Raw genomic sequence first — 15050 nt, forward strand, 5'->3', positions numbered from 1 at the left:
AGGGGCTGTTGTTTGACATTTCATTCATCTCCATGGTGCCTGAAGGGAAAGGAACATTTACTAAGGAACTGCAAGTGAACTGTGCCACCCACATCTTCAGTTTTCGCATGAGACATTTGTCCTGTATACCTGTAGCTATATAACTGTCTCTGATGCCTTAATCGTATGAAAACAGCATCAAAGTGTTAGTGAAAAACTGCTTCCTGCCCTTTATACATTATTCCTTAAAAATAAAACTCCAACCCAGATTAAAATTAATCACGCAATAAACTGCTCAAATATTGAGCACTGTTTAAAGACTAATGAGGTTATGTTTGCTCCCTGAACTGCTGTAAAGAGGCCACTTCAAAATTTCACTTCTGTGAACCTGTGCCCTGGTCATTTTCCAATGTAGGAAAACTAATTGGTTTCCATTGCCAAAAACTTCTGTTTTAGTTTCAACTGAGTGCAATGGTTATTTCCATCAGAAGTATTATGGCTTTGACAGAGCTTGTCATAATTGCTGTTTGGACAAAGACCTCCTTCTCCCACCTCCTGGTCCCCACAAGCTCTGTGGTTTCTCTTCCTCCAATCCCAGCTGTGTCCATTTCAAGGGCCTCTGTACGCATTTCCCAGACAATCTGCAGTAAAAGGAATACATAAACAAATAAACGGGAGAAGAACCTGCAGCTCTGGGACCACATGCGACCCTCTGCAAGTGATCACTTAAGGAGGGGAGAAAGGTGAAACAGATGGAGAGATGGGGAACTACAGGCTGAGCATGAGAGAGAAAGTATGTGAGTTTGTGGGTGGGTGAGTGGGGGGGAGGAAAGGGGTGGCAAGAGAGGGAGGGCTGCAAACTTTGTCCACTTTGGGCTCTGTCTAAACCTATCATCAGATCTGGTTCTGCCACCATCAGATGTGACCCCTAACTGAATTTATGGGGAAACAGTTCCCCACTGTCAAAATAAAAAAATTCCTTCCAGTAGCACCTTAAAGACCAACTAAGTTAGTTCTTGGTATGAGCTTTCGTGTGCATGCACACTTCTTTGTGGGTTAGGAGTTGTTTAACCCACAATAATAGTACAACCAGACTTAACACGGACACTGGCACCAGAGCCTGCAATAAACCCAGATGCCAACTTTGCTGCCACATATACCCGGACAACACCATTACTGGCCCCAACAACATCACACATACCATCTCGGGACTATTTAATTGCTCATCGTCTAACATTGTGTATGCCATCAAATGCCAACAGTGTCCTTCAGCTCTCTATATTGGACAAACAGGCCAAACCTTACGCCAAAGAATAAACGGACATAAATCTGACATCAAGAATCACAAAACAGAGAAACCAGTAGGAGAACACTTCAATCTCCCAGGACATTCTATACAAGATCTCAAAGTAGCTGTTTTACTACAAAGGAATTTCAGAAATAGACTGGAAAGAGAAGCTGCTGAATTGCAACTCATTACCAAACTTAAAACCATGGAGAGACCTGGTCTGAACAAAGACATTGGATTCTTATCGCATTATACATGACTAAGCCATTTTTCACCTTCTCACCCCTTGCCTTTTCCTGTAAGACCTATTGCAGTCGTTAAGAGTCGTCAACAGGCTCATCTCAGCTATCTGCCAATCTCCCATTCCCACCACCCTTCTGAGTAATACCCCTCCCCACCTTCTCACTATATAGAAGGATCTGGCAACTTCTGTTTCAGTGTATCTGAAGAAGTGTGCATGCACACGAAAGCTCATACCAAGAACTAACTTAGTTGGTCTTTAAGGTGCTACTGGAAGGATTTTTTTTATTTTGACTATGGCAGACCAACACGGCTACCTATCTGTAACTAGTTCCCCACTGGTCAGAATAACAATGGCTATCTTCTTCTGTCCTCTTCCTTCCTCAGAACCAGTTTGCATTGCCTTTGTTGTTTTCTTGGAGGGTGTTAGGGAGATAAGTCATCATTTTTGAAGTCTGAATGTTTTTTCTTCCATATGGAACCAGGGTCCAGCTGACCAGTAGCACAACCTGATATGCTCAGAGAAGCTACTAAGATTTTCCAAAGTATCTTAGAGTTGGATGGGACCCAAGACTCATCTAGTCCAACCCCCTGCAATGCAGGAATCTCAGCTAAAGCATCCATGAGAGATGGCCATCCAATCTCTGCTTTAAAACCTCCAAGGAAGGAGAGTCCACCACCTCTCATGGGAGTCTGTTCCACTGCCGAATGACTCTTACTGTTCTACTAGCTCAGGCCAATTGTCCACTTAGACCACCACCACTTTGCTTCTGCTCTGTTCCTGATGAGGTCACAAACAAAACAAAACATGATGGATGATTTGGTCACCCCCTTTGGCTTCTACTTAAAGGTCAGGGTGAAAGCAGCATATTCAGGGGACCACAGTGGTCAGTGAGATAGGGCAAGTTGGGGTTATACTGCTCACCTGGTTTCCCATGCTGGGGTCTCTACTGGTTACCAAGAGAGAGGGGGGAAGGGATGAGGTGGTGGAAAGGTTGTCACTGTGTGGGCGCTGTGGCAGGGGCATTGAATTGGCTCTGCTGCTGCACTTGCATTACCCCAACCTCTCCTTCACCTGACCACTCCCCCTCTTGGTAACCAGTGGTGATCCCTGCATTAGGAAGCCTAGTAAGCAGCCCCCCAAATTCCTAATGGCAGGGATATTGGAGGCAGGCCAGAATGCACAGCCCCACTCCCCTTATGTTGGTTCGTGCAATGATGCCTAAACTGCACCACTGTACCTGAACACTGTTGAGATGTCTGGGAGCTTTCTCTTGCATCCTGAAGCAACACCCACGAGCCATTTGAGCATTCTGCAGTTTTAGATGCTCCCCTGGCCTTTGCAAATCAAAAGTAATGTAGGACATTTTAAACTCTCATTTGCACATTATACACTAGCTTGCACACAGAGAAAATGTTGGCTGTCAATTTCAAAGCTTTTTTTGCTTCACAAAACAATACTACAGGGTATGCAGCAACAAATCTTTACAATTAAGTAAATGAGCATTTTCAATGAAATATCAAGTATGGTTATATGGCTCCCCAGATCCACATTCCATTTCGAGCAAATAAAACATGACATTAAAGCTAATCTAATTTTCACCACATTAAAAAAATTAAAACGTTGCCATTTTAAAATGTCATGCAATATACTGTATTATTTCACCAGCAAGAGCAATGTTTCATAAAGCATCCAGTACAGTTCAGTTTACTTTTCACCATAAAGCTTTCCTTCTTAAGAACCAGGTTTTATTCCTGTTGTTTTAAACAAAGCCTTTCTCAAACCATTCTATCATTACCTTATGATCTAAGGTGTGCATGTGTATGTGTGTGTAGTTTATTTGCCAAAATACCGTAGGTCCTATTTCTGATCAATATGACAGTTTATTACATTGCATGGTTTTTTGTATTTGAATTTGTGGCAATTAGCTACTGATTTATATTGACAGGGGAATGTGCACTATTCCTTCTTCATGGAAAGATTACATGTACATTTTCCCAGAGCCCTACGAAGTGGTTGCTTGTTATGCATACAGTATTAACCATGTGACTTACATTCCCATTAATATTAAACAGTAATTCATATTTTAACAGAAAGTACATTCAAATATACTACATGTACTCAAGTGTGAATTTTTTGTGTGTGTGTGTTATATTATATATATAATATTTCACAAGTGAATGTGGAAGCAGAATGAAAGGGACCGATGAATGAACACATGTGACAGTAACCTGGACCAGAAATAGACTGAACTGCCCATATCTACCACATAACTGTTATTTCTGGCAATTTAGCTTCTCCTCTCTGCCTCTCTGTTATTGCTCTTCTGTGCCTGTCTTTGTCTATTTCATCCCCTCTGCTGATTGCCAGTTCCTGGCTTCTCCACATCTTCCATTCTGATAATGTCTGTCTGTTGCAATCTAATTTTCACTACATTAAAATGATTAAAACATTGCCCTTGGGGCACAGCTAGTCCAGTCCAGTGCCTGGCACACAGGTGGCACTATATAATAGGAACAAGAGCCATTGCTATTCTAATTGCACCTGGGGACGAAGTAATACATGAACCAAACGGAAATGATTAAGGCAAGAACTTGTTTCTTTCCACTTAGATATGGCAGGCAAAATAGAAAGGATCCCCCTGTTGGCAAGGATTGTGAAATAGTTTAATAGTGATACGTTTTCTGAAGTCTGTCTTAAAGAGGAAGCATTCTTGAAAGTAGAAGCATCTTCTGCCCCTTTAATATAGGGGGCAGGTACCTCAGGCCTCACTACCTAGCCCTCAGGACCCTCCCCAGGCCATACCTCTTCCCCAGCCATCCTGGCTCTGCTTTGTGCTCTCTTTGAGTACTTTTGCCTGTCTTGAATCTGCCCTTGAACCAGAATTCAAGATAATTGAACTATTCCTTCTTGCTTCCATGGATGGAGGACAGAGAGGTGTGCATGAGTGGGTGCAGAAACTGGCCTACCCTACCAAGGTAATTTTTGCATTCATTGCTCTGCCTAATTTTGCCTCTGTTCTTGCTCACTGCTGGCATGCGCACACCAGAAGCCTGCCCAGAAAGGAATGTGGTCCTCAGCCTGAAAAATATTACTTGCTTTTAAAAAGCCTAAAACTGGCCAACTATCACAGGGCACCTTTAGAAGCCCAGTCTCCCTCAGACTTCTGAAACAGGCAAAAGTGAAATCATGTTTCTTTGGGGAAATGATCACGTTGGTCAAAGCCTATGCTTTTTGAACTATGGCCATTTTATGCTGAATGAAGCAACCACAGAGAGAGAGAGAGAGAAATTTTATTGCGGCCATAGGCCCATACAGATAAAAACAAGACATAAATAACAGTTTTTGCACGTGGGAAAAAACAGCCGCTAAAACACCACTATAACAATAAAATACTGTAGTATGGAATGGAAGGAAGGAATGACATGCTGCACCTTAATTAACTTGTAGTGCTCCTTGGCAGCACTTTTGGGTAAGGACAGCGACCAGGAACCTAGCCACTTTCAGTGTCGTATGGATATCCTTATCCTGCAAGATTTGGGCAAGGTGGAATTTTGGTGGGGTACCCTCTAGCTTCTGTATGATTAATCCCAACAAATTTGCCCGTGGCACATTGAACAAGGGGCAAGTGAACATAATGTGCTGAAGCGACTCCGGCGTCTCCTTATCATATTCGCACATGGCGGAGGCTTGGCCCTTTGAGAATCTATGTCTCAGGACATTAGAGGGAAAAACGTTAAACCTCGCCTTGGTGAAGGCCAGACTATGGGCAACAGACGAAAGGGAGGAGAGGTATGATGGAACGCAGTAAGTTAAAGTGATACCAATGTTCTGGGGCGAACAAACACCTCCCCCCAGCGTATAATTTCGCTGTAAATCGATGTCGTCCAGTCTTTGGCGGATCAGTCTTTGAGCAGTGATTTGATCTAGTTTTAGGGAATCTAGGGGAGAGATTCCATAACTCAGGAGTTTGGCATGAATTCTACTAGTCCAAAGGCTGGAGAATTCATCTCGCCATAAGCATTGGACAAGGTAATGGTCTGGTAATCTGTGCCACAATGATAACCAATAATTGAAGACTTGCTTCCACAGGCAAGTTTCTAAGGATGCGATCTTCAATTCTAGTCGGATGGCTGCGTTGCTTACGCACAGGGGGAGCATTAGGAGCCGACGTAGGAATTGGTTTTGCAGAGTCTCAAGAGGAGCAAGGTCTGTCATCACGGCCCAGAGCGGGGCAGCATAAGCAAGCATGGGAACCACTTTTGCCTTGAACACCTTTAGGGCTGAGGGAACATGCAAAGCTCCATCCGAAAAGAAAAATCGGAGAAGCGCATATGACAGAGTTTTGGCCTTGTTGAGTAGGTGTTGAATTTGTGCTTTCCACCCCAAATTGTATTGAAAAATAACTCCTAGGTATTGAAATTTTAGGACTTGCTCTATTTTTGCTCCACCAAGCTTCCATTCGTATAATCTCCGACTTCTGGCGAAAATCAGAATCTTAGATTTAGCATGGTTGATGGTTAATTGGTTGAGTTGACAGTACGTGGCAAAGATCTTCAGAGCTCTGGTTAGTCCAACACGTGTATAAGATAGAATTACCGCGTCGTCCGCGTATAAAAGGAGTGGACAGCGGTAATCCGCTAGTCTAGGCACGTGTGTACTTGGAGATGAGTTGACTAGGGGTGCTCGCATGTCGCTGATGAATAGGTTGAATAGGCAGGGAGCTAATATACATCCTTGGCGCACTCCCTTGTTTATTGGAATCGAATTTGTGAGGTCGCCCGCAGGAGTAAGTCTCACTCTGGCAAGGGTACCTTCGTGGAGCTGGCTTATAAGCCATAAGAGACATTCTTTCCCGTCCACCCAAATTAGGGCTTAGAGCAAGCCTTGTCAATGTGGTAGCCGGCAGTTCTTGCTGGCCTCCAGCTCCCAACAGCCCCAGCTGGCCTGGCCAATGTCAAAAGGTGATACAGTTGCAGTCCAGCAACATCTGCAGGGCACCATGTTGGCTACTCCAATTTGTTGTTGTTGTTATTTAGTCGTTTAGTCATGTCTGACTCTTTGTGACCCCATGGACCAGAGCACGCCAGGCACTCCTGTCTTCCACTGCCTCCCGCAGTTTGCTCAAACTCATGCTGGTAGCTTTGAGAACACTGTCCAAGCATCTTGTCCTCTGTCATCACCTTCTCCTTGTGCCCTCCATCTTTCCCAATATCAGGGTCTTTTCCAGGGAGTCTTCTCTTCTCATGAGGTGGCCAAAGTATTGGAGTTTCAGCTTCAGGATCTGTCCTTCCAGTTTAGATTCAGGCAATTTCCTTTTAGCCACACCTGAACAGTTTCAACATGCTTCTTGTTAGAATAACAAAGGGAGCCTGTGAGTGAAAGGAAGAGAACTTAGAGTATTGAAAGAAGTAAAATGTGTATAAAACCATAGGGGCAATATAATATTAATAAACAGTGGTGAAGAGTTAGCTGTTTTAATGTTTTCATAATTAACAATACCACCTTATTTTACAGCCAATATTATGGAGGAAGGTGAAACAATTTTTTTTGTTGGATGTAAAAATTACAGTTATGGCATTAAAGAAAAGAGAAACGAATACAAGTTCTTTTCATGGTGGAATGAATTATTTTTGAAGCAGGTAGTGTCTGGCAAGTGTGGAATCCCACACTATGAATTTCAGAACTTAGTTTCATTTGCCAATGTACCTTTATTATATTTTCTCACAGTGGTAGTTTTACCACTCCTATATACAAATGTGGAAGAATGTTATAAGAACTCCTGGCAGTCGCTCCAAGCAGAATTATATTAATGAACCCATAAGCAAGGAGATCCAAGTCCAGATAGTTGTCCAAAAAGGTTTGGATTTCATTCTATGACTTAATCTAAGTCAGCCTTTCCATGTTTTAAATATTATGTTTGAATGTGTTAGCAATACGTCTGAAATTGATGTGTGTCTCAGTGTTAAGCGAAGGACTTTCTAGCTACAAAATAAATAACTATCAGTTAAGGACTGTAAGAATGGTTACAATTTCAGAGCCATTTGTACCAGAATCAGTAATGACAATGGGATTATATGAAAGTGAGTGATTTGAGGATTATTTGTACTAGCCACTTCCAATTAATCTGACACTTGTCCTTTGTTCTCCATTTCCCATGATCTTGAAGTATGGAACTTTGCAGTCTTTTGCTCTTCTCTTTCCTTTTCTCCAAGTTACTACGATACTGTGCCATTTTAAACACTGCAAAAATGTTCTTTTTTGTTCCCTTCTATCTATTTGAAAGAGGCTGGTTTCATATCCTGTCTTGGCTAATGACTTCATTTTGGTTTTGCATGCTTCTCAGTTTCATCCACTCCTCCATTCATAACTCTGCAATTCATTTCATTTTTTTCCCCACCTGTAACTTGTTTCCTCCACCATTCTCCTTCGTTCTTTTTCTTTCATTGGCTTCTGTCCTGATTCATTATTGCGAAGATGGGGAAGCAGTGGCTTTCCAGTTGTTGTTGGACCAGCTCCCATCATCCTTAACAACTGATTATGCTGGCTGGGGAATTCAACAATAGCCACAGGTTCCCTACCTGTACTGTATGTTCCAGTTTATGTGCCTAGTTTTGCCCTTATCTCTTAATTATGCTCTCTCTCCTCTTACCTGTCTTACCTTCTTTCTTCTCTGGTTGGTTTCTTGCTGCCTTATTTCTCCTGACATTTGACCTTTCAGATGTTGCTGAACTACAATTCCCATCAGGCCCAGCAAATATAACCATTGTCCAGGAATGATGGGACCTGTAGTTCAGCAGCAGCTGGAAGGTTAACGATCCCCCACACCTGGCATCTTAATCTAGCACTTAAAGGATTACCATTGGGAATAGCCCCTAAACACAAAATACCACTACAACAAAGACTCTGTTAATCTCAAGCACTTTCCTACTTTCTACTTTTCAAGTAGCGCAGGACTCTTCCATATGAGCGGCAACATACAATCTGTCAGAGTTCTCCTCTACAGCTCACTGATGCTTACTCCCATGTACTAGGTTACTCCTATTTCCCACAGGTGAAAACTGAGGAAATATTACAGCACTTGGGGATTTCCTTGATGAGGAAACATACATGGAATTCAGGTAAGCAGAGTCTAAGAAGCAAGAAATGGGGAAAAGGAGCCAAAATTCTGACACATGAACAGTGCTATGAGTTTTCCAGAAAATCTTAAACCAACAAATGATCTGATGTCCACAATAAATTTGAATTCAGTTCAGTGTTTATGAGTGCTTTTGGTTTACAAGTAAACAAAACTGTTACCCTCCACAGTTCTCTGCATGTTTACATTGAGGTATGCCCCTGGAGATTCCTCTTGAGTATGTGTGCATAGAATTGCAACTTGTGGATGCATGAAAGATGTAAGCTTCTTTGGTTTTAGTCAACCTGCAAAAACTTAATTAACAACACCGGTCTGATGGCCATTGCTCATGATTAATATGATTAAACAAGTGCTTGTTATTTAGAAACGGAAAATAATCCACAGAAGAGTGAGTCATTTTCTGAATAGAAGAGAAGAAGAAGAAGAGTTTGGATTTGATACCCCACTTTATCACTACCCGAAGAAGTCTCAAAGCGGCTAACATTCTCCTTTCCCTTCCTCCCCCACAACAAACACTCTGTGAGGTGAGTGGGGCTGAGAGACTTCAGAGAAGTGTGACTAGCCCAGGGTCACCCAGCAGCTGCATGTGGAGGAGTGGAGATGCGAACCCGGTTCACCAGATTACGAGTCTACCGCTCTTAACCACCAAAGCACACTGGCTCTAGTTTTCAGTCCCACATAACTGCCAAGGAATTTAATACATTATAGGATATCCCAGCTGCTTGGGAGGGAACCTGAAACTAGCAGGTTTTTGAGACAAGCAGGAAGAAATGAAAGAGGCTGTGTGGTTCCACAATCCTCCCATATCCACATAGTTGCTGAGGGCTGTTTTTCTTTTTCTGGTGCCCACAGTTGTGATTCCATGGAGGCAAATGCCTAGCAGTTTGTATAACACCACTGGCAATGAAGACTTCCTATACAGAAAGCGCACAACTGCATTTGTTGTTTAAGATGCATATTAACTGGCTGCAAAGTATTCTGGTCAGGAGGATTTTTTAATGGCTTATTTTTGTCTGGCTATATGAGTCATGGCTCTAACCTAATCTAACCTCTTCTGGTTAGGAGTGCAGAACCTGAATTAATTATTCACCAACAACTAAGGCAAGATGACAGTTACAGAGAAATCTTTAAATTATGGAGGGGGAGAATGCAGGCTCTTGGAATTGGTCATGGAATAAATAAATTCAGCTCTGGGCCACTTGATTAAATCTAATTGGGCTATTCCTTTTTTACGAGAGAGAGAGAGCGCACTTTTAAAGGAACATAGGGATTTTTATTACTCCTAAAATTCTGATATTAATTTACTTCTATCTTTGATTCTGCCCCCATGATAAAATCACCACTAATAACCAAATATGTTGTGGCACCTTAAAGACAACAGATTTATTATGGCACAAACTTTCATTGGCTTGAGTCCACTTCATTGTCCTGCCAACTGGGCCAAGTGGGATAAAAAATGCCCACTTAATGTGGGGAGTAAAGGTGCAGTCAAGTGCAACTCTTTCACAGCCAGCTAGAATTGCGTGGCAAGACCCTCAAGCCAAGCCCCCATTAGCATAAAGAAATTCACACAGACACATGATTTTTGTTTAAGGTTATTTGGCAAATTTTTTGGCCACAACTTTATTGATTACAGGAAATGTCAGTGGTATTAGCCTAGGCATTGGCAAAAAACTATATCTGACTCCTGCCCCCTTTGCAGGATGTCTGTAAGGGTAAACCACCCAAAGGGAAACTGCTTCGGGGGAACCCGCCTGCATCTCCCCGTGTTCCCTCAAGCGGACTTCAGACAAGATCCAGGCCCTGGATTCCTTTAACGGAATACCCTTGAACAATGGAGGGGCAGGCAATGGCCGATCTCCCCACCCCCGCTCAACAATAAGCCAGTGCCTAACCACCAAACCTTACAAAGTTGTGACGATTGCTAAGAGGTAGGCAAAAACAAAGTGGCCCATGCCAATTCGCCAAATAGAAAAATTCCTACCCGGTCCCCGACCCAAGATAGGCAACCAACCGAAGTCCAAAGCAAGGCCAGAGGACACTTAAATTAAAGGGAGGGAGGGCGGGTGTTCAGCAGCGCGAAGCAGGTGCCTGGCACACATCGCAGTGCCGCTTTTATACATTCCCCATGATCACCCATTCATTGGGCAATAGCCCTGGGTAATCGTGGTGCCACCCTGGCATGGGAGTGATGGCTCCACCCAAACCAGGGTGGGGGGGGGGACCGGGTTGAGGGCCTGCGTCTTTGTAAGACGATCCCATTTAACAAGGCAATATATTCATATCTGAACACTTGTTCAAATATATTCATTTTCAGTGGCATTTTCTAGGTTCCCTGAGCTGAGGTAAAGATTGAAGAGGTTAATGTTCTAAGGTGCATTCAAGTTTTAAGGGGAGGCCTTCCTTCCCTATGAAATCTGACATGATCAGAATTCATAACTACATTTGCCTGCTGAGCTGGCTCTTAAAATGTTTGCTTTGGTGGAGCACTGCCTTGAGATAACATTGAGACAGCAAAGATGAGATCAACTGCTTCGAGGAATAAAAATTTTCTGTTCTTCTCCAAAACGAGTAATAAGAGCTCTTAAAGGGGGTGGGGGGGGAGAATGCTTTCAGATATTCACCAAAGAAGATGTAAACACTTTGATGGTGTCGTCTTGAGTTCACAAATGGGACAGACAGTTCATGACTGCATCCACTTTGGCCTCGGGAAACTTTTTTATTATTCATGGCACCTATATATAGGAACATTTTAGTGAGCAAGGAAAACAAAAGATTTTGAACTGGTTTCTGAAATATCAGACCTAGTTCTGGGCTACACGGTCTTGCATTTGATGTACTTTTGCACATCCGGCTGTTATCAGGTACTGCGATCACATGCAACACATTTCAGTTTGTTCTTAACAGTTGGGGAGTAGTTAAATAAGAAATAACTATGCCAGGATTTATTCATTTAGTTTTCATAAAGATGATTCATTCAGACTATATTCAGAGAAAACCAAAAGCATGTCTATTTTAAAATTTATCTCTCAATACCATTTTGGAAGAACAGAAGGTATCCCCCTGAGTATGGCTCTTTATGACTTTATAGTAAAACTTAAGCCAGTGGGTGAATTCATACTTGTGTTCTGAGAGCACATTAACTTACAGTACTTTTTAGATCAGAGTATAAATAATTTTAAAGATACTCTTTGCAGCTGCAGTGCACAGTGCAACACTGCAGTGCATTGTCAACCTAGCATCTGAAGGATTCACTTCTGTCCTGCACTACTGAGAGCTAATACTAATTTGGTTGCAATGGTTTACTGTTACCTATCAAGTGCATAGGACCTTTGTGGGTAGCCTGGATCTTTATTTCATCACCCCACACGCCCACTTCTCAATTGTGTGACATCACAATGACATCAGCTGATTTGCTTTTGCCCACATGGACCATCAGCTGATTGTTGGGGACTTACAAAGCACTGCACATGACCTGATAATCAGCTGGTTGTTGGGGCTTGCATATTTCCATGAGTGATGCTATGCTGATTGTCCATACTTTCACTGGAGAAGTGTGAATGTTGAAGGATGACTGTGTTTCAGTGTCAGGATCCTGTTTGCGGCTCTTGGTTGGTTGCCCAGGAAAGTATAAAGACAAGGGAAGGTTTCTTACCATCCATTTTTTATTCAATATAGAACCCAGCCTCTTGGATAATGGTGTTGTCCCAAGTGAATCTCCACCCACTGTCTCTCCCACTTCCTCATTCATCACTTCTACGGGTGCTGCTATGTACCCTCTTTGAGCTCTTTGCTCTCCTACTATCAAGGCTCACTGGTTTCTGGGAGGGGTGGGGTCTGGAAGGCTTTCCAATAACACTGTGTCCATCAGCTATTGCCCCGCTGTCTCCTCCTTGGTCAGGATGGGGAGGCAGTCTCCAACATTCCTCCTCTGCCCAGTCCCTGACAGTCAGTTCTCATGTTCAGAAAGTGCAAATGAGATAGGTTCACGTTTAAATGCAATCCGGATCAAATTTCTCCCCAATCTTTACTCTGAATGCTGCTGTGGAAGTCAGGGCAGTTTGAGCTTTGAGCTTACCTTGCTTGGCACCACAGATTCTAATCCCGTCAGCAGCTGCCAGCCAAAGTGCTAAGTGCTGACACCACTTTGCCAATCCCATGCAACCTGAGCTTAACCCAGATCCATTTACCTGGGAGGTAGCTGCTTATCATCCTCTTCCCTGACAAAAATTATAGCAACTGAAAAACAACAAAAGCCAAGTCAGGTCCAGGGTCTCCAGACTGTGTTCTGCATGTGAAACTGTGTGTCTGGGTCATGTACCTTCCATGTTTGAGAATGAGCCTGTGTGTACCTCTGTTTGTTTTTTGTGTCTGGATTTGAAGCTTCCTGAAGCCTGTCAGCAGCTGTTAGATGCTGATGCTCTTCAGAGAAAATGCCCCTTCTGTTAGTTTCCCCATGTAATTTGAATTTATCCAGACCAAGTTTGGAAACAGACTGCATTGCACCCAAATATATGATATAATGATATCAATACGCAACTATGAACTTTAACAATATGAATCTGAGCATGCAGTGGGGTGGAGTGGGGACAATTTTTTCAAAGTGTTGCTAAAATAACCAATCAAATGTAGATTTAATAACATTTCGGCTCCAGCAGAAAACATAATCTCAGCATGATCTTTCTGTAATTCAAAGTTTCTACAACGAAAGTACATTTCAAAAGGTATCATTTTACTCCTACTGTCATAGATACATAGGTAGGTAGAAAGATAAAGATAGAGGTAAATAATGGCATAGAGAGAGATGCAAATTACACTTATATTATCCCTTGGGGCCCTTAGACAAATGTTTCACTTAAACAACATTGCAGAGTTTGCCACTAAGCCTTATGCTTTGTAATAGGCATTAGTTCAACAACCTTCATGTCCTTTTTAGCAAGGAATTATTTTCATCTTTTTGAGAGGAACAGCAGAGTGTTTTGTTATGTCATTGTTTCAAAATGAACAGCTTATAATTTCATGTGAGAAGGCCCTTTGAGAATATCTTATCTACTGTATGTCAGCACTGGAGTGCCAATAAATACAACCCATCTTATTGCTACTAAGCAGGAGATTTTCCCCCTTGTTGGAATTACCATTTTGCCCCACACCCAGAAAAAAGACTCAGAACACTTATGTGGTTTAGAAAGGATACACATGTGGAGACACACACACACACGCACGCACGCACGCACGCACGAGGACCTCTCTCTGACTGCTACAATGAATCCACGTGACCCTAAGACACCCCCTTGAGAAGACAACCTCAAGTCTCCTTTCCCAAAGAGGGTGGGCAAATGCAACCACACCAAGGCAGGAATGTTATTGCTTGTCGAGGTCCCCCAAGCTACCCCTAAATAATTCACAAGTCACACATAATTTTTGTTTAAGGTTTTTGGCATAATTTTGGCCACAACTTTATTAAAATACATAAATGTGAGTGGTTGCTTAGGCATTGGTTATGATTATCTGTCCCCACACCTAGGGACATAACTGACTTCCGTATTCCAGCAAAAGCCAGTAAGGGAAAACAATATTGGGGAGAGCATGGAGCCGGGCACCAGACCCACATCCCCCCCCCCACATGCTCCCAGGGGCTTGCACGGCCCTAAGCCCCATTCAGGGGTACGGACGAAAGAATGGCAAGCCCCTGGATTCCTTTAACGGAATTCCCTTTCCGCAGCAGCATTGGAGGGGCAGGCACCGCCAATCCTTACCCCTCCACCAACCAATTTTTTAACCAATGCCTAACCGCAACCTTACAAGTTGTGATGATTTGCTACACAGTAGGCAAAAACAAAATGGCACCAGCCAATCAGCCAAATGGACAAAATTCCTACCAGGCTCCTGCCCCAAAAGCAGACGACCCCATGACAGGCATAGCAAGGTCAACACAAACCCTAGATTAGGGAGGGTGGTCAGGTGATCCGATGCATGCAGCAAAAGAGCCTAGGCAGTGCTGTGTGACTTGATTTTATAACCTTTGGTCCTTCCCCCTAAATGGCAACACCAAAATTTGCCCAGTAACCCAACCGCCCAATCACTGCAGATGGTCATCCATACTAACCCACCCAGCAACAGAGGGGTGGCCTGTCAGACCCTACTGCAACACGTGCTCTCTATGCAAGAGAACACGCTTTGGGGAAGAAAACCTCAGATACATAGGTCTCTTGCAACAGTAAGAAAGAACTGGAGCAGTAGATCAACAGTTTTTAAAGACAACCCAACTGCTTAATTTAAAAACATGGGGAGGAGGAGTCTTAGGAAGCTGTGGAAAGGCAAAGAGCTTCAGTCCTTGCAACTGCCTCATAGGGGCAATTTTATCAGAAAGAGTTGCTGTGTTCACTAGGCCTCACCTCCTTTGA

Source organism: Podarcis bocagei (assembly GCF_964188305.1).
Source record: "Podarcis bocagei genome assembly, chromosome: 10".
NCBI classification, from domain to species: Eukaryota; Metazoa; Chordata; class Lepidosauria; order Squamata; family Lacertidae; genus Podarcis; species Podarcis bocagei.